The sequence below is a fragment of the Linepithema humile genome, chromosome 5, assembly GCF_040581485.1.
Source record: "Linepithema humile isolate Giens D197 chromosome 5, Lhum_UNIL_v1.0, whole genome shotgun sequence".
NCBI lineage: Eukaryota > Metazoa > Arthropoda > Insecta > Hymenoptera > Formicidae > Linepithema > Linepithema humile.
Window position 1 is genome coordinate 7,745,876 of NC_090132.1, and position 27,386 is coordinate 7,773,261.

A 27,386-nucleotide genomic window follows, 5' to 3' on the forward strand; every position below is an offset into this window, starting at 1 on the left:
CGAAATAATTATATTTACGTAAAAATAATAATAAGATAAATAATATTGTCGGTAATTTTATATTATATGTGTACGCATACGAGAAAAAGAGAAATAAGAGGAACGCGGAATGCAGCGAAGAGTGGCGAGAAGAGAAAGGAGGAGAGGAGACGACCAGAGATCCGGAGCTTTGGCTGGCTCCGAGGATCGATTCGTTGCTTCCCAGCACGAGTAAACCGTCGAATCTGCTCTCCTGCATTTCTGCTTTCCCTCTTTCCCCGCATACTCCTCTTTTTCTCCGCCCTCGAACGCTCCCTGCTTCTTAACAACCTGCTACACCGCGTGCTGCTGTGTCGAATGTTTTATCCTCTTGTCGTGCCTTTCGAAAAATTCCACGATAATATCTTGGAGAAAATAAAGCAGTGCGCGTTTATGGGGTGAAATATAATACCTCTTGTTTAGTGGAAATATAATCAGAAATTAATAGATTCGCGTATGTAGAGGAATGTATACTATGTCCTGTAATGAAGTAATGACTGAAATATTTATAAAATAATTATTATAATAAGAATGGTTTTTTAAAACTATGTTATGTCACTTGAGAATTGAGAGAGATCGTTGTTATCATGAAAAATTTATTCTAGTAAATTTATTAATTGACAGAGTATTTATTATATTCTTGAAATATATGCTGCGATTAGTAAACTTTATCAAATGATCTTTCTATTTCGTACAAGTACACATGGATTTTATTAAGACTTTTGTATTGTTAGAAATATTAATAGCAGTACAGTTTATTGAACAATAATGCGTTCGAGTATCTTGTCAAGTGTCAAAAAAATATCTAGTTCTTTATAAAGGAGCTTTGTTCATGGGGGATAGTCACGGTTTTTAAAACCTCTTCTGTACATGGACACATAGGTGTGGCTTGTGACATGAGACAGAACTAGCTCGTATTTTATTTTGAGTGTTAGACTCCCTCATGATCTCGAACTCTGCGTGAGAGCGTTCTGTCTGTCGAGTATGAAAAAAGGAGAAGAAAGCGGAGGCGGGCGCTGTTCATTTCGATGATGGTGCGAAGGATAAAACTCGCAGAGCGAAAGTTCAAAGGAAGATATATATGTTATCGGTAGCGTATACAATTCCTACTACAGCCAGCTTATAAAAGTCTACAAATTTTATATTATGAGTGTGCTTCAGAATCGAATCAAAAAGATTAGAAACGGTCAGTTTTTCTTTTATTTTTTTAAAAATTTATTTATGCTTAGAATTTTATTTTTTGAAACGTTGAATATAGAAGTAATAAGTATAATTAATCAAATTTTAGCTAAGTGTTATTCAAGAAGTATCTTTTTTCATTTTAAAGATTAGTAGGTAGTTTTAAGTCGGATTAATTCTAATTCATAGCAAAATTTATTGCAAAATTCGCCATATATTATAATTCTTAGAAATAAAGTAAATTTTACAGCGATAGCAGAAAGATCTATTTATGAGATTAAAATGGAAGTTTCTTACAAAATTTCTGAAATATGTTCATTTGCCGGTTAAAGAGTTGCGTGCACGTACCTGTGTTTTTCTCGTGCACCCGGTATATGTCAATCGCTGCATTCGACCAAAATTCTCGGATAGTGGGGGTTCCGGTTGCTTGGCGAGGCAGGGCAGAGGTCTGAGAGAGGTTGCTTTCGAGCAAGTGGGGGAACGTTGCGTATCGGAGTGGAATGGAGGTTCCGGGCGTTCTCTAGCCGGTTGAGAGTGTACTGCAGTTCGCTGATGGTGGGGACCAAAGCGTATCGAGTAGCGTTCGAAAGTGGGAACCGGGAGGGTGGAGCATGCAGTCTGCGCGACGGAACGATCGGTTGAGTGCGCGGTACGTCCCATCTAGATATCATGAGCCTCGTTTCACCCCAACGTGGTCCATTGTTATGTGCTCCAAAAGTACCGGCGGAGTACATTGTTGGTGGCACGCACGCGCGCACGACCTCCTTTGGTGACCTACGTCGTCGTCGATGTCGTCCTCACTGCCTGTAGCATAAAGTTTCATACGGCCGCCGGCCTTTTTGAAGATTCGCGTAAATTGCCCGAAGCAGCTATCAATGATCGACCTTCGCGACGGGACACATCGTTCACCATCTCCTCTCCCTTTCTTTCTCTCATCTTCCTCGATCTCCGATTTCTTTCCTCGATTTGTATTTCAATATCAATGTCATTTAATTGTCTTCCCATGCTTTCCCCCACTCGATCGTCACGCTTGATCAAAAATCACGCTGTGAAGAAATTTGATGATTTTATCGTACTAAGTGATGACGTTACAATGACCCGGTACTTTTTGGTGACAGTGAGGATTATGTAGAGAACGGACAAATCATTCCGTCTGTTAACGAAGAGACTACAGTGAAAGTGCTTAGGATACTTGTAGTGTCAATTTTAGTAACCTTAATTTGTTCAAAGTCTCCACAAGAAGATTTTTTAATATCTAATCAGATGACTCGCTGAACTCAAGGTACGATATAGAGTTCGTTTTACAATATCATTCATATTGATCGCTATTGTTATCGGATAAGAAATATTAATTATTCGTATGTCAAAAATGTTTTTAAATATAGATAATAAATTACGTTATGGATATTTATATGAAAATATAAAAAATAAATAAATTATAGAGAATCGACGAGTGGGAAGGTCGTGAAGAAATTGAGCTGTCCGGAGTGGGTGGGCGCCGTAGTCGCCCGTTAGACTTTCTCATTAGTTCGTTTGCTTTACCAATTAGAGAGTCGTTCTCGAGATGGGATAGAGTCTCACTGTGCAAAGTGCCTTGGAATCTGTATGTATAACGGTACGAAATTTTCGAAATTGTGATATGTCTTCAAGGAAAACGTAAAAATGTAGAAATATTTGTAATTCGTAATTATTCATACACTTCGAGACAAGCTTTCGTATCCAATCAGATACCAAGTTTTTGCATGGTCTGCAGATTTTCAGTTCAGATTTAGTTTTTTTAGAGGGACTTTAAATTTTATTATTGCACGTAATATGTAAATTGTATCATATTTTATCACTGCATCGCGCTTTTGATACTGGTTTAGAATTGTGTCATAATAAATCATACGATCACTTTTATTTATGCTTAACTTCACGATATTTGCAAATATGATAAGCAATAAAACAGAGAAGCACATAGACAATCGTATGTTACGTGTGTGTGTTTAAGGATCATAATCGTAAAGCATTTACTAGTCAATAAAATTGAAAATGTAATTTGGAAGCGATTTATTAGTTTTGCTTAGCCCCATAAGTACAAACATAATTCATACTGTGTAAACTGTCTTTCTTATGCTTATTTACTAAAGATTCACTTAACTTGGATATCTATGACATTTAAAATTTATCGCGTTATTTAGAATTAAATGAACAAACACAAAATAATGTATACTAAATAAACTAAAGCAACTTACAATAATGTAAAATGCGACACATAACATCTACAATTAAAGATTGCTTTTGTTTAAAAAAATAAATACTTATTTAAACCAGTTTTTTTTTTTAATGTGAGAGAAAGTGATACGATTTAATTTTTTTCAGATTCAATACTTTAAAAATTGTTGGACAAGCGTAAATTAGAATTTTCTTGTAATAAATTTAAATTTCGCGTATATTGGTGAACAAATACTATTTTGTTTCTGTTAATGGTTATTACGGAAATTTCTACCGATCATTGAGCTACAAAACATGTGTATGTAAATTCATCAATTGCGTAATCACGGTATATAATAATCATTAGAATTACGACCGATGTAATAATGCTCACTTGTCAGGCTCCATAAAGTCTGGTTATTATTTTGCTCATAAACACCTGCACTTGCCTCACCTTCTCCGCGCGCCTAGTATATATTTGGCTCTTCGGTCTGATATATTAACTGCTTTAACTACTTAAGCTAATCGAAGATAGATATTACACAGTTATTGCAATTGAATGTTGTCGCGTTTGAAATTATTGGTGACATATACCCTAATTTATTTGTAATTTAATTTTTATATACTATTTTTATAGTTTGCTTTTTTAATTCTAAATAAAAATTAAATAAGTCTATTTATTAAATTAAAAGTGGAAAAAGAAATTAAACACATTTTATTAAAATTTTTCGTGTTTCTATAGGAATTTATTACGCACGATATATCATAACGATGAATCATAAGTAATTAACATAGACATTCATTACCCATTTGCCCTTTCGTGTCTAAATTGATTTAGAGTTCTAATTAATTACAGAGATATTATCGCACAACTCAGCACTCTACGTTGAGTATATATTGCAAATATGAGTCGAGCTAGCTAACATTTTACTTATAGTCTTATCATATAAACTGACGTCATCTCGGTGGTTTCACTTATCTTAGAATTTTTTATTCATATATGTCCACGCGCGAAATATATAAGAGATATTCTAGAACGTGTATTATCAACTGCTACAACATGTGACTAATAGATTTAGCAAGTCGAGCTTGGAAATCAAGGTTTTTAACGGAAATGCATGAAATCTTTATTGCCATTCGTGCAGCAGTAAATGACCCGCGATTCGTGATGGAAATTATCTTTAATCTTGGTACGATATTTGTTTGTATAATTCAATAGCTATATTTAGACATGTGACAGAAACTTTATATTTATGTATATTTCTTGTATTTAATTTGTTTTGTCGCAAATAAAGCGATATAATAGAAATCTAAATCCGCGAAATTAAAACAAAGAGTGTTTTGCGCAATTAATTTGCACAATTATACTGTCATTTATTTTGGGACGGACAGAGAATTGTTTCTACAGAGTTCTGAGCTTCTTAAATATTTTTATTGACATGCGCAAATTTTTATCTATACGATAAAATAATTTGGACAGCTGTGCATACGCCTACTTACATAACTCTCTGGTATCGGTAATATATTTGTAGCTTCAATCTCCTATGGGGTCATTCGCGAGGATTTAAAGTCAATAATCTTGTTACAACTCACTACCGTTCACTTTTAAGAGAATAGTATACATAACGTCGTGGTAAGAGACACGATAAAGCTTAAGTGTCGGTTTGCACGGTAATTCCTTCCTCCGCAACCATTATGAACGGTCGTTATCACATTACCTATTGACCTTATGAACAGGTAAAAGATGATTCTTGCTTCTTATTTGTCACAGTGAAAGAAACCGTATTAAGAAAACCATTCTAATCGTGTGTTAACACAATTAATCGGACCAAATACATTATGCGATATTGCGGATTTTATTGTTCAATTTTTTAATAACACATTGCTGACTGAGCACTCTTATTCAACTTAAGAAATAAAACAAATTTAAGCAAACTTCTCCATAATCATAAATAATAATTAAAATTGTTCAGGAATATTTTTTCTTTATTGCATTGTATATATAAGTAATTATTAAAAAATTAATTTATTCTTAACTTGATGTAACTGTTTGTACTTATTATTTTGTCAATTTTTGAGAATAATTTTAAATATTGAAATATAAATGAACTTGGATTGAAACAATCAGAAGGCATTAAATTAAGATAATTTATAGAACTTGTGGAAACCTCTGCCGCAACACGTCATTATATCAATACGTTAATTATGGATTATTGTTTTGAGCATTCTTTCTGATTGAATGCAGCCTATGTTGCACTTTTCCTTACAGTATTCGAAGTAAAGTAAAGTCAAGTATAGCTCGCTATCTTGCAGCAGCCATGCTGAAATTCATGATGGCCGTTTTACGTTCCGTAACGCCTCCTCGCCCCCATGGAAACGGTCTCTCTTTCTCTATCTTTCTCTTTCTTTCCCTCTCTCTCCCTCTCCAACTTTCCCCTCCACCCCTCTACGAAACTAACATCCCTACCTCTAAACCATTGCTTTTATGCGAGCAACCCCACCGTTCTCCGTCTGCATCCACGGTCTCTCCCTTCCTGGCTCATCTTTGGCGGCCATCATGAATACGTGCTCACGCAAACCTGATTCACCAGTCTCACGAGACTGTCACTATACATGCGGTATAGTTTGTGTGTATGTGTCGGTTGAAAAATTTTAATTATTCTTGATTTAACTTGAATACAAATTATTCATTTAAACATCATATTTGATCAAATTTTCTTCATTTACTTAATTGAAGTTTTATATGCATATTTTAAACGATTATCATATTTGCATAGTTATTATTAAAGTTTTAAATTATTTTTATAGCAGACAGTCATAAAAATCTCATAAAAATGTAATAGTTTTTGAAAACGAAAAATAAATTAACTTTTTCTTAATTAGTTACAGAATTGATGTTAGTATTGATTGCTTATTCTTTAAAATAATATTTTATCAATTAATTAGCAATAATTTTTGTGCATGAATAAAATGTTATTAGATGAGATATTTGATGCTTCTATGCTATCAATTTTGTTAATAATTAACATTAAAATTTTTTTGGTTGCTGCATTGCTCACAAATGATAACTTATTATCAATTTATAGATATATTTATGATAGAGATTATATTTTTTATTGTTTTCTTTTCAGTAAAGATTATTTCATTGATTAAACTTTATTCAATTTAATATGTCTCCAATATTTAACTCTAAATGATTCAGATTTTTGGAAAATCTTTTATCTTGCTATTTAAAACTTAAAAATAGTAACAATTTTATATACACAATGTTTTAAAAATTGTTATCCGTTGCTATTACATTGTATTTGCTGTTACAATTGTATTTGCCTAAAATTGTCTGTTAATTGTAAGTGATCAGAACTTTTTTAAACACAAATTTAGATGATTTATGTACAACATAAATACTAAATTTTATTATATTCTTTGAGATCATATTGTTTCGAAATTTTTAAATATTTTTTATGTTTTTTTGTATATTTTAAATGTTATATTCGCATTATATTATGCATTAGCAGTAGATAAGAGTATTTCTGTTGCTCACGAGATCTCTCACCAGCTGAGTTTCTGCTGGTAAAGGTGGAAATGTTGCTTGCAGTTTCTGTATCGACTTCTACAGAACTTCTTGTATCAACTGAAATACTGACTATGTAGTTACGTGATATGCCGCGATAATTACATAATAAATATAAACAAATGTAATACTAATTACATTTTTTATAATTATTTTATATAAAATATTTATTCAAACAAAGAAAAATATGTTATATTAAAAGTTGGTTTTAAATATATTTATATAAACTTACTTCAAATTTTTATATTTATATTTTAGAAAAATTTATAGAATATAATCGCTGATAGTGTTTTAAATAGTATGAATATTTTATGACCAATGCGATATGTTAAATGAATTATATAAAAAAGAATTAAGTTTTATGTATACAATTAAAAATAGTTTATACATTTTACTCAAAATAATTACAAAATTACATAATTGTAAAAAAAATTATAATTGAATTCAATGATTTTATAAAAGATGAATAGAGAGAGAGAGAGAGAGAGTTTCGAAACATTTACGAAATGCGAAACATTTTATTGTTGTTAATATAGATTTAAAACAATACAAAAATATTGAAGTTTCTCATTGAGATAAAAAGATCCGCAGCGTCTCATTTTTTATTGTGAAGTTCAATTATTGTCTTTTCGATTTTTTCGCACAGTCAAAGCGTACAAAAACAAAAAATGTCAATTAATTGCATTTTTACCGAGAAACCTGCTTATTATTGACTTGCAATTTTCCCTCGCGTTTTTATTCTATATAATTTTAGAATTATATAATGCAGAGAGGCATTCGATAATTATGTACGCCTATGGTAGCTTAATTGGCCAACACATCAATTTTGCAACTTATGCGACGTACACACGTGTTGTTTTGTGTACAACCAGTCAGTTAACTAACCAGCACAAAGGTAATTACTGAGCTCGTCGAGTGTGCAACGTGGCCGACGTTATCAGGTATTCGTTTAGTCGATGGTAGGTTGCACACATACACACACACACACTAATATATACCGCGCATCGTATCGTACCGTGAGCGAGTGGTGCGGAGCTCCTCGAAAGGGCAACGTAGAAGGAAAGAGAAAGGCATATTCTGTTGCTTCGTACGTCGTGGAAGGAGAGAATAGCACGAGAATGAGAAGGGAAGAGAGAGAGAGAGAATCGCAGAGATAAGTTTGCCGGCATGAGGGGGGAATGTTAGGCGTCGGCTTGAGAAGGGAATTGGTCGGAGGAGACGATGGGGTGAGAGAAAGAAGAGAGAAAAAGAAAGAGACTGGGGGCGAAGGGGAAGAGGCGAAAGATTCCAGCGACTCCGCGGTTAATTTGTAGCAGTGCGCACCTCTACATCTCCCGCATATATTTTTTTTTTCCTGGTGCTCCGTGCATCTCCACGCTCGCGCACAAACGCGTGTTTGTGATTCCCACGTGCCTTGTGTTCCCCGTAGTTTTGCGTTTGCGCGCCGCGATTCGTCGAGATGCGATGAGGACGTAGGTGATAGCGGCGAGAGAGGGAAGAAGGTTAGACAGGACCACCCAGAAATAGCAAGCGTCCTTCTTATTCGCGCGTTTCTGCACAATAATTTCTTAGGATATTCCCGTCTTTTTCCTCTTGTCATTTTTCCAACAAACTGTGCAAATCTCATAACTCTAGTAAAATTGATAGCTGAAAATGCTGATGCTGAAAATTGATTATATTGGTTTAGGGGTTGGTACATTGTTGTTTAGGGAACGAGTACTATAATAGCGTAATGCAAACTTGAAAAATTAATTCTACATTGCCATAAATTTGGGCAAAGATATGAATTGTTTAAGAAGATTGCGTATGCAGTTAATAAAATTATTGAAACTTTATTTCCGCAGTTGTTTAAAATATAAAGTACTATATATGCAATACTTAATTATGAAGATCTATCCATAATTGCATAAAACATATAGAAAAATCAAACAATATGTCTAATTTAAAGACTGCGCAGCAATGTGCCATATATTTTGAACACGTTATTAATCATTTATTTTTGTATTAATTAGTTTAGTATCTATTTAAATTTGTACGAAATATAAAGTCACTGTTTCGAAATTTGTGTTTATTTTTACATTTTTGTAAAAGTACAAAAATGTGCGCCTTACAAGATTTACGACTTTTCTTGGTTTTTTTAATTCTATTATTTAACTATATCGTGTGTGCCTGGAACCAGGCAGCTAGCTGCTGTCATCGATTTCTGGGCACTGTAAAGGCGCACGCGCGGGCAAGAATAGGGTCTCCCCGTTCACGGTATTCTTATTCTCTCACTTGCTTACATCGGTATTGAAGGCACTCATACATTCGCAAGAAATTGAACTTGCGCAGTTCAATATTTGCAATGTAAATTTCAATGCACGCAGCTGGTTCTGCCTGATAAAACCTAAAAGGTACTCACGCTTTATAAAACTTTTTTACATTGTTTAAAGAAAAGTTTATTAATATCTAGCTTTTACTAATCATAATTATTTTTCAAAGCAACTGAAACAATGATAATTTTGTTATATAAAAAGTATGTGCAGGATTATAACAAAATTGAATATGAATTGATATCAATGCTTTTATGTTTTCGGCAGCATTTTTTTTCACTGTTATTTTAATTTATATATTGATAAGATCTATGTCTAACTCATTATAACTCGGAATTTTTGCGATGCTGATTAAAAACAGTATCAACTTTGAATCCTTTCGGGACTCTTATTTGGTTGAACCAGCCAACCCTTTTAACGCTGGTAATCCCCACACCCTTCATGCGGGCGTTCCATTATCTGGCCATCTTTATTCACCTCCATGCCGGGATCGGGGACTGAGCGGAGGGGTAAGAAGACAGGGGAAAGAGGGCGAGGGCGGGAGAGTGAGAGGCGGACGGATGACGTGAGGAGGGCCGGGATGGATCGAGGTGGGTTTTATGAGCGCGCACAAATCTCCTCATCAAGCTCCCGCAGGATCCGACATCCATGGGGGCTGGAAATTGCAGGGCGGGTTTTGCCATCGTTCCCGAGGGGGAGGATCGTCGAGCACACAAATGAGGCAGCTTGATTCCAATTATTCAGTAAATTAAATACAGGGGAGTTGGACTTTACGGGCGTTCCTCTGAGTTTCAGCGTTATTGTACAGCGTGGTGAATTCGATGGGGATGGAGAGAAAGGGTTGAAACCGCACGCCGCTATTGTGTTACGTCGCGAGGGTTGCATAGGATGGGCTCCGGTTATCTATAGTTAAAACTCGCCATTGGGAGGAATACGCGAATGCGGAGTGGCTCGTGCTTTCTGTTTTAACAAGAGAAACATTTTAGAGGGAACATGCGGTAATCTGCTATGACCATGATTTTTTATACATTGTCACTGTGCTCCCTCAGAAACACGTACGGGACTTTATTACACAAATTTTCTGCATGCTAAGCTAAACTAGTATTAATTTATTCTATTTTACTCGCGTATGTAATATTTATACATTATCAGTAGTTATTCTACACATATAATTACGATGAAGAAATATTTTTTTCTGGTAATGTAAAAAATATACGTAAAAAATATTTATTATTATTCGAAATATATTTATCGTACTTATACTGTTATAACTAATCGTTAGATTTAATCATGGTATTTGCGTCCACTGCTCTCAGTCGTTCGGACGATTATATAAAAGTTTCCTCGATCACCGACTAGCTGCTTTAATTCGTATTTTCTTTGGGGACTACGCTTCGTCTTTTACGAGCGCGTATTTCTCTTCCCTATCCTACGGTTAGAAACGAGCTGAGTTTTCCTTCTTCTTCCTCACACCACTTCTCGTCTCGCTCGCCTTTACTTTACCTTCTTCGCCCTTGTACAGTTCCGCTAAATTCTCGTTCCCAACCTTCTACTCGTTCTACTCGTTTTTTTGCCGGTCAGATCTTTTGATAAAGATTAGAATTTGCTAGGCGAGAGAGAGGTACAATTAGGACTCAAAGCACGATTAAGATGTTGATAAAATGTGGGCATTTAATTATTTTATGCAAATAAATCGCAGAAAATTTATGTTTTTAATATGCTTGCTTGAATGTAAAAGTGAATTTTTATAAAAATATTTTTGCACAAATATTTACGCGTGTTAAGCGTAATTTTTAGTAACGTAGGAAGCTTTAGTTTGATGATGGAAATAAATTTTAATATATAGCGTCAGATCGGAAGCATAAATTGTTTTATATGGAGGTATCGCCTGACAAAGTTTTTGAAATTTGAATGGATTTTCCAAAGGAGTGCGCGAGGTAAAAAGGCGTGTTTAATACTTATAAAATATGAGATGCAACCGGAGACAGTTTCCCGGTCCGACGTCCGGAGGGTGGGGTTTCTTCAAACATCATATAATTGTATTCATGTGGGCGAAAGGGAAGCGCGATCGAAGTCGGAGAATTCGAAGGAGAGGCTCAGGGCGGTTCCGCGGTGACTGAAGAAGTTTATAATCCATGACGTTTCCGGCTCTGCGAGGGAGCGCGAAGGGGCTTCTTCTCATGTCTCCCGCGCGCAGGCAAGGATGGCGAAGTGTGTGCTTCAGATTACAGCCAGCTGCATCCGCGTGTCCTGAAAACGCGGCGGCAGCAACGGATACGGTACGCGTGAGTGCATGCTAGAATCATTTTAAAAAATGGCCACCGTCAGAAATGCCATTTGCGTTCGCTGGAAGCTCGTCCCTTTTTTTTCGGGGGACGAGCGATAAACACTCGGATTATCTGCATCCTGCTTAACGATGGACATTTCTCGTGGTGGTCCGTCCCTCGGACGAACCGGCCGAAAAATGCATTCCTTTCGGTGAGGCACTTGTACAACCAACACACAGACTCCGATTACAGTGACACATACGAGCTGGTAGCATCGTGTATTTAAAAGAATATTTCCGTCGGTGTATACGCTTATTATGCCGGTGCGATCACCGACGCGATGCGTTACACGCTTGCAAAACGACTTCGCTGAAATATGTTGCTGATAAACGCGCTTTCTTTATTGCTTCTATCAAATTCGAGTCTATCTGTAGATTTCACGGATATTTAAGCCAATAATTTTGCTAATTGATTCTTGCCGAATTTACGAGCTACGCGTGATTTCGTATAAGAAAAAAAAACGTGATTTATCGAGACGCTTATTATCTCGGCGTCAGCTTATTCGGTTGGATTTTATTTCGAGCTTTCAAGACGGCTATCGACAAATTGAGACGTATGTACATGAGAGTTATATTTGAGGAGAAATTACTGTCGGAAAGGCCGTCTTATTCGTGAGAAACGTGCTGAACGTTTCGCACGCACGCAACTCAATTTCGTGAACTTCGCGGAAACCGCTTCGTCGGTATGCTTGGGACTTACGGCTACACACGCGGGCAATAATCTTCGTCAGGCGTTTCCATACTTCCATACAGGTTATCGTCGGCGAAGTTCTCGGATTTTTCGAATATTCCATCAACGTACGGAAGTCGTATATTACAAACCGAGAATGTACGCGCTGCGCGAAGGCCCGGGGCGTGCTTCGCATGCTAGCGATTACTTTTACCTTCGTCCTTTCGTCCTGGCAGGCGGTAAACGAGCAAGCGGCCTTCCTTCCTTCGGCCTGCCCTCCGCGAGCTCGTAGGCCCACCCTTTTTCGTTCCCTCCTATCGAACCATCGTTCTTTTCCTCTCTCGCTTCGCATCTACCTGCATTTTTACTGTCGAATCGAGGGATTGGTAGTTGATTACTACTGTCTAGAATAAGGTAGAAAATATTTCACAAACTTAGAAATAATAAAAGTAGATATAATTTAAATAATGCGATATGTATAGAGTAATTATGAGGCCTGTGTCAATTAAATTAAATGGTGAAAAAAATTTTCTGATTATTTTGACTGTCACTAGATTAATTTTCTTGTGATCGTTCGGTTATAAAGCAAGTCTTGTTATAAAACATGAATGTTTTTATTTGGATTTATCTTCCCGTTTCTCTTACATGTCATTATTGTACAAACTAATCTGTAAAAATCTCAATCGTATAGATCTGATGTCAATAAGTAGAGTAAAATGGAGGATTGACATAAAAGCAACGTACGCTAGACGTTATCTGCTATCATGGTGGTATTATGGCTTTCAATTTATGACGTCACACGCGAAAGGATGATTGCCTTTGACGATGAGAGGACATCGAGGGGAATCATTCGATAGAGTGATTAGACTTGCTTGACCAATCGAGCGTATAGCAAGAAAGAGCAAACATTTGTTATGAAAATCGTGAACATGTGATATAGGATTTGCTATCTAATAATGTATTTTACCAATCGATTTGAGAAAAAATGCTGGTATTTATTCAGCTAACATTTTTAAATAACTTGCAATATTTTCATTATTATATAATTCATATAAATTTTGAGACAAATGTGTTTAGTTGTGTGTAAACTGAGTTACACGAAAATCAATATAGTTTGTCACGCAGTTCAAATGATAAATTTATATATTTATGTTTGGTTATGTCAGACGGCCGTCGGAACATCGTGAATAAATATTTGCAGGTGACATGTAAACATTACTTCTGTTTTTCCGTAATAAATTCTCGTAAAAATATTTTATTGCAAGCATTGTGATATGTTCTAATTAGAAGCGCAAGCGAATATTAAGTTATACGATACGCAAACAGTGCGTGCCGATCGGCACGTCCGTCGGACGGCGTTGAAATGGCGCGGCAGTTCTCTCTTAGTTTAACATATCACTATTTTCATCATTTATACATTATTAAAGGCAATAACGATACATTTTTCGGAATTAATAAAATTCCAGAATGTTAATATTATTGTTACAAAATACATATTTTTAAAATAATGTTTAATAAGCATCTTAATTCATAAGTCGTTGGCATTATTAGAATAATTATTATCTTAAAGCAAAAGCACAATTATGGGTATCTTATCTTTATTACATTTTATAATTATAAGCACGTAATATAAACACTTTTTGAAAACTTAAACTCAAAATTTAAAAAATAGAGTTTATGTCTCTGTCCGACGGTGCTTTATTCACGAAGAAAAAACTAAATTTAAATTTGTTTTTTTGATTTGGATTAATACTTATCTATCATATTTGCATAAAAGATAATAAATGTATTAATAAACATATTTTTATCATTTATTGGAATAACAATGTAACGAATTTGTATAATTTAACTTCTAGATTAAACAATTGATATACAAATGTTATATCAGTAGTATAATTATTTTATAAATCAATAATTTAAACAGCTCTTCTTACGTGTTAGATGTTTTTACTTGCATAAATTTTGTCAAAAAATTTCAAACTACGCGTGTTTCGACGAGAATTTAACTTCCTGCGTCGAAGGTCAAATAGACAATCGAGAAATCGTATTCTTAAATAACTTCAGATTTTTTTTCCTTCTACAAAGGGCTCTCTTCCGCCAATACTCCAATTTTTTTCTAATGCGTCGCATTTACCGAGACTAATACAAATTCAAGGACTCACCGCGTTGATTCTTTTCATCTATATGTCTCACCAATGTGACTTGGGAAACAGTTTTTAGTTTTCGTTTCGACAGCACGACGTGCTGACGACTCTTCGCACGGTCTTTCGATAAAATAATGTGAATAAATTTATATAAAACGTTTTTCATAGCTCGCGATGTTTGTCGTCGTAATCGGATTGCTTTTTTATCACTTTTTTGTTGTGTCGACAATATCTGGCGTACAGGTAATTTTGTTTATCCAATTTAAAGTATTACAATTTTGTGGAAATAACATTATACGTTCAAATATTTTTTTATTTTTATTAATTAATTTTGTATTGTAAAATTTTACAATGCAGACATAAATTTGTTCTTTAAAAGCGAATTAAATAAAAAAGTATATATGGATTGAGATGTTTATTTTTTATAAAATCAAATTTTTGTTGCAGGATTCCTCATGTGGCGGAGAAGAATTATTGTCATTGGTTCACCACCCCACTTGCGGCTTATCAAAGGTGAGTGTAAGATATAATTTATAACCAAACGTACAAAGAGATTGCAGTGAGAAGAGATTGCAGTGAAAGAGAGGTAATTGCAGTTAATTGCAAAAAAAATTAATCCCGCTTGTCCATCCATGCGAAACAAGAATTATAATATTTTATAACGAGACAAAAATATATGTGATTTAACAAATAAGGGTTCAGAGACTATTAATAATACTTGCTAATTGAAATACTAACTAAGCGATTATATTTCTTAATTATTCTTCTCCTACAATGTTTATACGGATATTATTGTATGACGTGATTGAGCATTTTACATATTTCTTTATATACGTAAAGAAAAGAGGTAAAACTTGTAATAGACATAGTTTATATAGCATTTTCTTTCATTTCTATCTGTGAAATTTATTAGCTTGAACTAAATCAATTTTGCCATAATTTTTTATAATTACTCAAAAAAATGATCTTGCAATAATAGCTCAAATTTTCTAGGTGTAAAAAATTAACTAAAACAGATAAATGATTAGCAACTGTTGTGATATTGCATATGTAATTACTTAATCAGTTTAGATGACAGAAACAGAATATATATCTGTATTGTTTGTGAACTTTAAAAAGAAAGTTTCTCTAAAGCGCCTATCTGTATAAGATCAATCACGTGTTAGATCATGCAATGAATAACATTTAGCAATGATACCTAAATTTTTCAGAAGCTATTGCTAGAACATTACTGCTATAAATTCTATATGTGACAAACAATGTTTTCACAGATACGAAAAATAGCGATACATTCTTGTTGCGATATCTAGAAATCTAACTACATCAGCGAAATATTTTTTTGAGTGATATCCACGGTTAGAAAAAGTTTTGAAAACACATAGATATTCTGTAAGCAGAGTGATATCTTTTGCTTTCACTAATTTTTTAATCATTTCTTTTCATCAAAGCTTTATATCAAAGCTTCGGCAGTTTTTAAAATATGAGTGATTCAAAAAGTAATTATAGTAATTTCCAGATTTTAAATTAAAAATTGTATTTTTACAATTTTTTATTTAATTTCTTTTTAAAGTAAAATTTTAACAAAACATTTTGTTATTGATATTAAATTGTTTAAGCGATGCTTCAGAGGAGTTTTGCATTTAGGAAAGTAAAAAACGATGTAAGTACTTTTGTGTTAATTGTTACGAAATATAGCACCATAATACTTAATTTTATTAGCAAGCATCATGATATCTTTGAAGCAATCTCGAAATTATCTTGATAAGCGGATGTGCAGCTTATTTATAGTTAGTCGTATTTTTCTTCCCTTCGGCACTAGAACCATTAAATTAATTTGAGAAGCAAAGATATATGACGCATTGAATTGCATTATCATATTACAGGAGATTTAATAACATGTTTTGAAATAATAAATATTTGTGTTGTTACTAAAAAAATATTATGATGTATATTTAAACAGATTGTTCTACAGATTTGTTCTACATTAAAATGGGGTTTAACAACTCTGAAATAATTTTTTATTTTACTTCGATAAAAAGACAACGTGCTTATTTTTTAAGAAGCTTCTTAAATAATGAAAAATTTTATCTTGATTATTTAATCTTTAGTGCAATTACATAGTAGTACTGAGTAAATATTCGATATAAACGTACAGCAATGAATCGCAAACTTTTATGATTTCAAATACTTTGTGGCCCTTTAAAAGTTGATGTTTGGTAATACAATTATTTATGAATATAAACGAGATTAATCGAAAGGACCAAGAACTTTCATTCTCTTAAATTTCAATCATACTTCCGTAAAGTGTTCTCCACGCTAAGATGCTAAAAGGATCTTATCATCGGCCGGGGAATCGGCCACGATCGGGTAGAGTGCAATTTCATTCCGCGACACACGCGTGTTACATTCAACGTGTTGTGTCTCCTACTCGAAAGACCGTCGAGTGTGTTGGCGGCCATTATTTACACCCGCGCGCGTGAGATCCTCGTTTTATAAGGTGATAAAGACGAAGTCTCTAGCGACGCTGAAAGTGATCCGGGACATGCGAGTCGACATGCAAAACCGATTCTCGGTTGTACCGAGAGGTGTACGCGCGTATACACGGCGCCGTCGGACTAGTCGGCGCGCAACTTGCACATCGTGGAGAGATGCTTAAAGTGTGTTCATTACCGGGACGAGACGCGCGGCTGGTCGACTCTCGCGAATGCGGCAGTCGGTTCTGCTTGTCCCTCGAATGGCTATCATGAAGCCATTAACTTTATTATACCGAGCCATTAACTTAAATATTACGACTCGCGTGTCGCGCAGCTTCGGGCTTTCTGATTTATCGCTGGGAAAGATCGTGATGTAACCCTAAGCGCCGGTGTTTTTGTCGCCGTCGTTCACCTGTCAGGCACCGACGTTGAGGAGGTCTAGGCGCATAGGCGTGACGTGGCGTTGCGCGATCGATTAAAGACGACCGTATTGCGCAACGCTTGATAAGATTGCCGAGCGATTGGTGAGCACTGATTCAATCGCGCGATTCAGATGGAAATTTTTAATCACCTCACGTTTATGCTCAAGAGGAAAGACTCTTTCTCGCGTAAAAAATTTGAAGTTAGATGAAATGTTTCTTATTTGAAACACAGAGCATTTCTCAAGTATATCGTTAATAGAAATAAATTAATTAAATTTTACAATTTGTGTTTAGACAGAAATATGTATTGTAGATAGAGAAAACAGAACTTTTTGCCGAAAAGACGGTATCAAGATACGATTGAAGTGAAGACAAAGAAATGCGTACCTGTTCGAAGATAGAACCCGTAAAAAGAAAAAAAATCGCTGAAGGGGGTGACACGTTTCGCTGAAAGGGGGTGGATGTCCGACACGATGGGATTTTATATGAGTCTCAAGATTCGAAATGAGGATTTACGAGCGGGTCGCGAAGCGCAGAGAAAACATTGTTTCAAATAAGACATCTTCGAACTAACTTGCGAATCCTGTTTACCTACTGTAGTGACCGCGATGCTGTTTGGAGGGGAAACACCATCGTAGATAAAAGGATAAAGAACACTTTGAGATGGAAAGCGGACAGGGGATGTTGGGAAGAAAGATCGCGCGAAGATTAAGAGACAGTTGTAAAAAGACGCGCGCGAAGAAGAGGAAAGAATAAAAGAACAAAATTAAGATGGGGAAGGGAGGAAAGGAAGGAAAACATTGCCAGAATGACACGCGAGGGAGATCGAGAAACGAAGAAGGTGTCTTTACAAAGAGCGAAGGGAGTCTGAAAACAAAGGGGGTGATTTGATGGAAGAAAGGATAAGAGAAAGGGCGAACCAATGAATAAGAGGAGCATTTCCTTCGACCCACGTCTCTGTGCGAACCTATAAGTATGTAAATGGAGTATATTATTCCAACGTGCGTGTTGGTGTGCGCTATTCGAAGATCGGTTCAAACAGGGAAGGGTGGTAGCGTGCGTGCATGCGCATCACATCTTCATGAACTTGTTATTATACCAACCAGGATAATCAAAGAGCGGCTTTTATGTACGGCCCGTTCGCTGTAGTTAGCGGACCTTTCCTTGTTTCTTCGCCTTTTGCGAGCCGTTCGTCCTGCCGGCCGATCGACGCGCTGTATCATTTTATCGGCAATCCTTCCGCTTGTAATTTACATTCTTGTTACTTTTTCTGAGGCATTCTCTATCCTGCAAATTTTTAAAAAGTTGAAGTTGCCTGTAGTTGCTGTAGTTGCACTATTTATAGATTTGATTTGTTAGAAAAGTCTGTTAATTGTAATTATTTTAAAAAGGAGAAAAATATTCAAGGCAAAAATATCTTTAATTATCTTATATTAATGCAATAAACACTTTAATTATACTGATAACTATAAATTTTTGAAGAGTTGATTCTTTATAATTATATTGATATAATTTTTGTTATTTCTCGTACATACTTAAAAAATAGGAGTTTTAAATTATTAAAGTAGTCAAAACAAGAAACCAAAAAAATATTAATTTTACTAGAAGCACGAAGAGGTTTCGATATTATTTAGTTGATACAATTTCGAAAATGCTACCTGCGAATGCTTTTCACATTAACGATGGACCAAGTAGTCATTAAACTTGGAATATTCATGCACTCGCATATATTTCGTAAATTTTCCAGTGATAGTCTCATATCGACATAGCAATTTAGAAACTCTCTATCTTTAGCTCGCACTTATACACACACATTGCGTATACGCGTCATTTACGTGCCGATGTAATGCAGGGATAGAGCAGAGTAGTACAATATTTCGAACAAAATTTCCAATTGTTGTTTCATATGTACGAAAGATCGTGTTACACACATTTCTAAAATTTTATGGATATGTCTGTCACGAGTGATCATATTTTTTTTGAAAAGATAAATGGATTTTAAATCATTATAAGGATAAATGGATTTTATTTAATGGCTTTTAGGGCTTTTAAATTTAGATTGTGCTGTTAAAAAATCTATTTTTATAATATACATTGCATATTGCTAGATTTATAATTAAACAACTATAAAGTTTAATTTTTCTAGAAAATAAATAAAAAATAAAGTAAGTTTACAATTGATGTATCATGTATGATGCATCGAGACTCAAAAGATTAAATTTTTTAAATATAAACTGCAAGCGCATTTTTGTTTTTTTACAAAGATCTTCTCGTTGTTCTTGTTGTTTTTTCATCGATAATATAATTCTTGATAATGCCATTATTTTTCAAGATAAGTATTAATTTGGGAAGCCTTGTACGTTGACATAAGGCAGTGAACTTGTTACTCATTTATTCGATGGCAAGATGGTGCAACGCATTAAGACGGTTTTTAATGAAGAAAGTTTTCATTACAGTGAGCATTTAAAATTAAAGTGGTCTACCTGTCTACCTTGCATCGTTATAGTTTCTTACCCCAATGGGATTTGGCGCTTCTCATACCTCCGTCCTTCCACCACTCCTTTCGTTATATCGACCTTTTGAGTTTTCGCAGTAGCATTTGGACGCCAAATAGCGACCATGTTTTCTATCAGTTAGCAGACAAGGTTGCTAAAACTGGAGATCGACGGTTGAATTTTGATTTATAAAAAAAAGTACTGTCTGAAAATGACTGACACTTTAACAAGTGAATCGTTGTGAATCGTTTTTTTTTTATTTGCGATGTTTTGGTTATCTTCTATTTCTCAAATTATGTGCTTGTACTTTTTAGCGCAATTAAATATTTTTTTAATGTTTAATTTCAATTTTTAATATACTTGAAAATTTATTAGTGATAGTTATTTATATTTACGAATATATTGTCGAAATAATATAAATATCTTCAGCATAGTATTGAGTGTATTTTTGCATTTAACATTAGTTGGATAAACACACAAAAAATTTCAATCTCTAAAATTTATATAAACGCGTTTTTTTCTAACAGTTCAAACAATTAATTTGACATCAGTGTTTGCAAAATTATTAAATTTTCAGATACCGAAATAGGAATTTATATTTGATGTGATACACAAAGATCTGTTTTATATTCAAAGCGTTATCTTTTCTTCAGTTTTTTTTTCAGGGAATTCCAATTGCGTTAAATGTTAGGAATAGTTTTCTTCGTGAATTCCTAAGATTGTTTTCTCGACATTGTAATTTCTAGCTTTCCCCAGCTCCTAGCCGGGGTGGCTGTTGTTAGGGATGGCTTCGATATTGATCCGTTCAGTAAGAGCTCGACGGGGTGGAGCTGGTTTGCCCTAAGGGTAGTTTTTGTCCCACCACCGTTCTGCAGCCCCCGATTGGACGAGAGCGGCAAGATGGCCGCCGAGGCACGTACCGGAAACGTGATGCCCCGATATAGTCAGATGAGGGCTTTCCTTGGACTTTTCCCTCCTTCCTCCTTCGTCCTGCTAAGAAATAAGCTCTGCAGCCAAGAGAGGACCAAGCGAGTGAGAGAACCCTTGCCGCATCTTTTTCCCTCTCCGTCGGCTTTTTGCGAAATTTATTACAGCGATATATTCACATCCATTAGATACCTCACTTCTTTCGTCTGCATCTTGCCCTCTCCGTCTTTCTCCCGCATCCTCCCCCGCGCCCCGCGTTCTCCTCCTCCCTTTTTTCCTCTTTTACCTCAGCCTCCATAACTGAATGCACTCTACCGAGATCCAAGCATCCTTTTCATTCCGGTCGGTTGCATGCAAAGCCCTTTAAATTATGGCCGAATGCTCCTTTAGAGCTTTTGTTTAAATCCGATTTAACATTTCGTCCAAGACGCATCAGACGAAGTAGCTTGCTGCCAACAAATTTATGTTGAGGCATCGTTTGGCCCGACTCATAATTCACAATGAAAATAATTAAAACAATGTTTGTAGTGGTTTGTTCTAGTCAAATTTGCGTCGGCAAATTAATAATAACGAACGATAAATTCTATCACGTCACATAGAATTGTACGCATATATAAAATCTATGTACGAGAACATAACATTTATTTGATGACATCGTATGAAACTATTTATAAGCTTGAGACTTTTCGTGGAGCATTGCATCGTCATGATGTTTTCGTCCAAATTTATAGTCCGTTTAAATCTCGCGAAAGATTCATGAACCCCATGAATAATGTTTTATTTTGTTTTTATCTGCTTAATGATATTCATCTGATTTATTTTTTTTTTTCGTTACTTCGCAAAATGTCAGTGTAATTCGAAATACATTTGCCTCGATTTTATATCCTGCGGCGTTTCGCTTATCGCGTTACTTGCTTGAGCTGCGAAAGGGTGAAGGGTCGTGAATCCTGGAGGCTGCTTGGACTACAGAAGGAACGAGAAACATGTAGGATGAGATGGTTTGGCCTCTCGGAGCCGCGGTCGATACTGCGCTTCTGCGAGGAAGGCAGTGTTGCCAGTCGGTTTGCTTGGAATTTGCACTTTCTTGGTAGACTGCAGGCTTTGCTGTAAAATGGCGTACTCTACGTTTCAAACTTTCTCCAAGCCATTTTGTTGTTTATATCAATTTCACGAAGCTACATTTGTACAGAATTTATTGTATGTATTGTAAGAAGTTTATTTTAATTGAAGTAATTTATAAAAGAGTCAAGTTTTCTTATAAAATTTGAAAAGACAATCAATTAATAGTGTAATATTATTATTATAGATAATATTATTATTGTTTTTGCTATATTTAAAATAAACATTTTTTAAATATGGATATTTACTATAAAATATCTTACGAAACATGCAGTTTTCGTTGTTCATTGTCTGATATATTGATATTTAGATTTATAGATAAAATACATAAAATTTCCACAAACGTGGATAATAATAAGAAATAAAATAGCTATCAAAAACAAATATATCGATAAATTGAGGGAAATTAATTTTGGAACGCTAGGAATGGTTCAGATATAATATGGAAGTGTGTCTACTCAAGATCGTTTTTGCAGGCACCAATAAACGGTTTATGGGAGCTTTGACCTTTCGTCGGAACCTTCTTATACTTTGAATCATTTCGTCATTTACAGGCAGTAGAAAAAATTGTATCGTGACAAATTCAAGGAGAAACATTATCTTAGAGAAATAAGTAGACTTGGAAACGTAAATTTTTTTTAACTCTTTTTTTTAAATATTATGTTAGAGGACGTAGAAAGCGAAGATACATCAGTCGAAGGACATTATATCTATTGATGAAACCTGGAATACCTTAAAATGTTGAATTTTTTAAATGGGTTATGTAGAATTAAAAATTATGTAAGATGGAAAAAGTAACAAACAACTTTTATCATTAATTTGTGATCAGCTGCGTTAATTTTCAGAAAAATATAGATACAGTTGCATTACATATACATAATACTATATAAATTAATAATTTACGCAAAGTATGTATCTACGTAAAATATTGCATAGTAAAAAAATTCTTTCTTATTTAATTATTCATGCACCGAGAAAAAAGTTATTAACATAATTACATTCACTTTGCAACTATTTCTTTAGTTTAAATATTATGTATTTAAATCAAGCATATACATTAATAATATTAACATGTAATTTGCAACGATATAATTTTGTTAACATATTGAATTTGTTAAACGAATTGTATAATTCTTATAGTTCTAACTTATACAATCTAAAGGATAAAGCAAATAAATACTGACCAAAACATTCTAATTAAAATTAGAAGTAATCTATAAAGGAAGACAAACTTAAAAAGATCAGAAGAGCGGAGCTTCTGATTCAGATCTAAGCTTTTCACGAAGGCGTCAGCAAATGAACAATGATATGCTGAACAAAATCCCACAGCCGTCGAAGCACGTGCTTCCGCTCGTTCACTCTCGATTTCAATGTGTTTTTATTGCGTCTCTTAAATTCGCATTTATGAGCTCTTATGTTCTCCCCCGTCTTCGCTTTTCTTCTATCGGAGTGACTGGACCAAGCTGTAAAGCATTGCGCTATGTCGAAGACAAATCGTCCGACGTGAAGTTAAATAGGTGATAATTGTGACCGATATCCCGTAACAATTGCAATCGTAAATACTTTAATGAGTGAAATGACCTTGACGATTTTATTGGCACTTTTTATAACATGTGACAGTTGAGTCCCAGATCAATCAACTTATTATGCATGCATCTGTGAGGCATTAAAGCGGCGGTTTACTTGATATTCTGAACAATAGAATAGTTGATGCTTTTTACTTACAAAAGTGGAAAATCAACAATATAAAACGCGAATATTTGATATACATAAAATAGCATCTTATTAGTAATATTATTTTAAGTTAAAATTTACAAATTAATGTGCGAAGATGCTCTTCGTTTCTATCACAGCAATGTAAAATATTATCAAATTCTGAATACAAAATTAAGAAACTTTATCACCAGTGTTCTCTTGAATTAATCAAGTTTATTTAAAATGTTGGTATAGAAATTTATGTGCTTTCCGTTTGGTTGAAGAGAATATCTTCCGCGACAAAGTTAGTCGTAAATACTTTAATTAGTGAAGCGGTTTTGCCGATTTTATTAGCCGTTCTTATAACATTCATTACTTAAGTTAAGCAACTAACGATCTTATCGTACGTGTATCTATGCACTATTATGGCTGCTTGAAGAAACGATAAACGCACGCAACAGTCGCGGATCAACCTAGTTCCGGCGTGTTACACATTGCACGTAAAAAATCACGAGCGAAACAATTTAAAAATACTACGCTCTTAGTTTTTTTTAGGACTGAGCCATAATTTGTGAAGATAATAAATTTTCTCTGGGTCTCAGTTCATTAAATTGTTACAACGAACATACATTATATTTCCATAATGAAAGTTTCTAGTGCGAAGTAGTTCGTTGCTTGATCCGACCTTTTTCGAGAATACAATGATAGTTGTATATATTCTTATGAATATCTACTATAGATACGCTATAAGTTTTTATGCCTTAGTTTTCGAGGTTGTAAATTTATTATCCCATAGGCTTGAGCTTTGCCTTCTGACGGTCTTTTTGACGAACGTGATCAACGATAAATTATGACTTTACAAACCCATCGAACGTTATTATTTAAACGCGGTGGCCGCCTATTTAACTCTAACTGCCTACAGATTACATCGCTATAAAATAATAAACATAAAACACGCTATATACACTCAACTAGAAATGCGTCATCATTCTTTGCTTGTGCAGGAAATTTTTTTGTTTCGTCTTCGTTGTGCTCTGAATTTCGGGTTCGTAATTGTGATACTGCAATGAAATAAATAATATCGTAGTGTAACGATGTGATATAAAATGTGGATACTGTGAGTAAAATAAATGCTTCTTATGTGTGCAAGATAAAGTTGATAATTTTGAATCTTAATTATAAGGCCATTCGCGAATTTTCGCTTTTTACGATCAAAACCGTTCAGAATTCGGATTAGATACGTATTAGTAGTAATAAAAATATTGCGGGCCGCGTTGTGAGTTACAATCGTTGGCATAAGATGGTCGTTGAAAACGGAACAGGATTCCTACGGGCAAGTGGACGGCCATGGCGCGATTCAAGTGGAAGGCAATCTATTAAGATATCGTGGGCTGGACCTGAAATCTCGAAATGGCCCGAGTTAACCAATCGCGGACATCAACATCGAAATCCGCTCCTTCCACGCCGTCGCTATTTTAGAATTCACGCTCGCCGGTCTTTCACGACGCACGCTTGTTGCCCGAAGTATTTTAATTAAAAGTTCTTAAAGTCCCCGTGAAAGCCGCACAGCCGAAAGTGATAAAGATACTTGACGATTTTATCGCCCGTTTTGAACAGTCGATGAAGATGAGTCGTCGCGACTTAATATTCGCGAGAAAAGCGGTTTTTAAGTTTTTAAGTTGTTATATTAGTTTCACGACGTGAGAGTTCATTGATCGAATAAATATAAATATAATAAATACTTGCAAATGTTTTTATTGCAAATTGCAGTAAAATCTGTTGAAAAAAAACTTATACAATATACACAGCAGCGGCGTGTCAAATAAAAAGTGTCGAATGTTCATATTGCTCGATAAATCTTTGCTAAACAATTATTTGGAGCCAAATTCTAAATTTGTTGAGTTGCCGAGTGTGCACTTGGAATAAATATTCTTTGAAATTTTCACAAGCGATGTTAGGCAATCGTGTACTTCGTCGGACTCTTCACGATACCAAGTAGAGGAGAATAGCGATGATAAAAGTATAGGAGGTAATGACAGGTTTCTCGACAGTTCGCTGCGAGAAAGCGCGGCAATGGCACTTTCAGCGCGAGCGATGTATAGATGAGCGTTGAACGTTTCCGAGAGACTAGCAAGTTCAATCAATAGTGGACCTTTGTTTCGTACTTGCGAGAGAGCGTTAAGAGCCAATAACAGGCAACCGAAATAAGACCAGCTAGTGACTCAATCTGCGGTGCTCCGTTTTGCACAGTAACCGCTGTCCTGCAATTTCGAGACGCGATTTTCGCGTCGACAAATTGCGTTCACGATGTGTTTTGTCGTTTCTGTCTTCTCGCGCGACTATGTCAGATTCTGATTGATGCCGTGTATCTAGATCCAAAAAGGCACCTGATACCGCGCGTCAGTTTCGACACGTATCATTTCTTAGAACAATTGCATCCAACTGTGCGCTATCAATACGCGTCGAAAAACGTCTCGTTGATGTATCGCTGATAGATCGACTTGGCAGCCGCGCGCGACATGCGAGAGAATCTTAAGCAAGCGAGTACTCATTTCGCATACACGCTAGCCGGGAGACGCGCAAGGAACGCAGACGAGAGGAACGCAAAAGCGGCGAAGGAGGAAAAGGGATTAGAGGCGAGTCGGACGATCTGTCATCGACGCAAACCGGCATTTTACAAAGTATAAAGTCGAGGCATATTGCCTGCAGGTGCTACACAGAAGGCAGTCCGCAGGTAGATACGGTGGGCGCCTGATTGGCCTGCTTCGACCTGACTCCATCCTACGGTTTCGCGACGGCAGTGTGCGAGGCAAAGAGAGGCGGTCGTTGTTACGTGTCGCTCGCAACAACTCGTCTTGCTGCGCCTTGCTCTGCCGCTTTAACCGTGCGGGAAAGAGAGAAGGAGAAAAAGTGGAGAAGAGAGAAAGAAAGAGAAACAGAGGAAGAGAGAGCGAGAGAGAGGCCGGTACAGTTCGAGCATAGTAAATCCCGTTGGCTGGTACCTACGGTCTCTCTGGTCTGGCTGCATGCGTCTGTCGCGCTAGTGGAGCTGCCACGAGCTTTGGCAGCGAGCTAACTCGTTCAGCTCGCGGTGTATATTTCCGTTCCGTTACCGTTCACCAAACGTCGCCTCGCGGCTCGTAGGCGCAGTCGAAATATCGACGACGTGACGCGTTCTCCGCGCGGCGAGTCGGCGCGACCTGAACACCTGGCGATATCTGGCGAACGCTCTGTTGTTGCTGTCCTTGTCGTCATTACTCTGTCAGCTGTTTTTTTTTGTGCTTCGACACAGAATAAGCACTGAAAACTCATTGTGCGTTTGGGGTTTAACGTGAGCATGCATCATCATCTTGTTTTGTTCCCGGATGAAGAAAAAGAGAGAATGACGAATTTTGAGAATCCTTTCAACTGTACTTCATAAGAGGCTGTGACTTGATATTAATGTATATCCACGCTTATATGTCTCAACGCGTCGAGTTTGTGACAGTGTTCTGTTAAAATAACTGCGAAAGAGAGCATTGCCTGAAGGAAACATTGGTGCAAGATTTGTGATTCGCGTCTACCAAGAACAAATTTAACAGAAATATCAGTGACGTTATGATCCCCATTCCAATATTACATTAGAATTCTATAGACATTTTTATAAAATGTGTCGAAGACTATCGATTTCGATAGAACAATGCGCGTGAAATTTCGTAAAAATAGCATACCTGATGTCCCTGTTTTTAATCAGCTGTATTAAACGCGGGTCCAATGTGTATTGGCTGTTTCAGCAGTTGAAAAGCGGATCGGTATGGAGTAGCTACTCGGGTCACAGAGACCCTTGGAAGGGAAAAGGGCA

The 27,386-nt window shown here is 35.7% G+C and overlaps 1 long non-coding RNA gene across 1 annotated transcript; it reads left to right on the plus strand.

The window, feature by feature from the left end:
* LOC136999895 (uncharacterized) lies at nt 1-27,386 on the plus strand. Its single transcript, XR_010890175.1, has 3 exons — nt 1-2,479; nt 14,861-14,926; nt 27,319-27,386. It is a non-coding gene; the product is annotated as an uncharacterized lncRNA (long non-coding RNA).